This window comes from Octopus bimaculoides, chromosome 2 (genome assembly GCF_001194135.2).
Source record: "Octopus bimaculoides isolate UCB-OBI-ISO-001 chromosome 2, ASM119413v2, whole genome shotgun sequence".
Classification (NCBI taxonomy): Eukaryota; Metazoa; Mollusca; class Cephalopoda; order Octopoda; family Octopodidae; genus Octopus; species Octopus bimaculoides.
Genome location: NC_068982.1, coordinates 135,071,125 through 135,072,935, shown reverse-complemented (window position 1 = coordinate 135,072,935; position 1,811 = coordinate 135,071,125).

Below are 1,811 nucleotides of genomic sequence, written 5' to 3'. Positions count from 1 at the left end.
ATATATATATATATATATATATATAATATGTAGTACAGCGTTTTCTTTCGTGTTTTATATACACAAATACTGATACACGAGTGTTTATGTACGTGTACGTGTTGAATATTGTTACAAGAATTAATACCACACGTAAACAAGTGATATAATCGCAATTTGCTTATTAGAGAAAATATTGACAAGTGATGACACCTTAAATAGAAGAACTGAGACTTTCTCTAATTGCTCACATAGGGAAAAATTCATCCTCAGGTCAATAAAAATACAACCGACATAATTTTCACAAACTAAGAGCAAACTATAACTCTAACCAAAGTATAATTACTATGCTCATAGACTAATCTTCACTTCCTAAGAATATTGTATTACAAATAATGACTGTAGGTGTGTTCATATCTGTATAGATCAATCCTGTCTAGACACTTATGTACATTTCTTTAATTTCCGTAAGATTTATTTAGCACCAGGAATTACAAATTTCGGCCAGCTAAATTCTTCTTCTTCTTCTTCTTCTTCTTCTTCTTCTTCTTCTTCTTCTTCTTCTTCTTCTTCTTCTTCTTCTTCTACTACTACTACTACTACTACTACTACTACTACTACTACTACTACTACTAATAATAATAATAATAATAATAATAATGATATTAATTTTTTTCTTCTTATCATCAACATCATTCATCTTCTCTTCTCCTACTTCTTCCTCCTCCCTTTCATCCGCCTCCTCCTTCTCCTCCTCCTCCTCCTCCTCATCTTCTTCTTCTTCTTCTTCTTCACCACTACCATCACCCCCATTACCACTACAACCACTACAACTATCATCGTCATCATCATCATCACCGCCAATACCACCATCATCTTCCTAAATATATTTATCAAAAAGCATCACATGCACAAAAACATGGTATAATTTTGATATCACAAAAGTTTCCACTGAAATTACCAAATATACAGTCCAAGATGACCAACAAACCGTAAATAAAGATTTCCTGTACATTTCCATTTAAATACAAAATGTTTTCCTGTACATGTTTCCGTAAATATAAAGCGTTCAAATTTTCACACACAAAATATACGCTCTAAAGACATTCACAAATATAAACTTCATAAACAGAAAAATTTCCATGGATGTAATAAGGTCCTCTAAGAAATACCATAAAAATCAAAACAACTAAACAAAATATAAAGAAGCCGATGAAAAACGTAAAATGACTCGACATAACAAAACGTAAAATGACTCTACATAATAAAAACGTAAAATGACTCGACATAACAAAACGTAAAATGACTCTACATAATAAAAACGTAAAATGATTACATAACAAAAACGATAAAACAAAATATTGATATATTGGTTTCAAGTTTTGTTACAAGGCCAGCAATTTTTGAGAAGGAGTAAGTCGATTATATTGACCCCAGGACTCAATTGGTATTTATCTTATCGACCCAGAAAGAATGAAAAGCGAAGCTGACCTCGGCGAAATTTGAACTCAGAATATAAAGACTGACGAAATGACGCTAAGCATTTTTTTCGCCCGACATGTTAATGATTCTACCAGTTCACTGCCTTACGATGGAATAAAATATTTAAAAGAACATCGATCAGTTGCAGGCAGCACTCATGAAAAGGAATCGGCCAATCAGATCAAGAGATGTTAAAAAAAAAAATTAGCCTATACCGATGTCTGTAAAAGAACAGATCTACAGTAACTCCCGCCTGATGACGAGTGGCGAGAAAGGAATTCAATTGAAAGAAACCGCTTACGTGTATCGAGAGTTCTCTTACTCTTTCACACGCACACACACTCAAACAA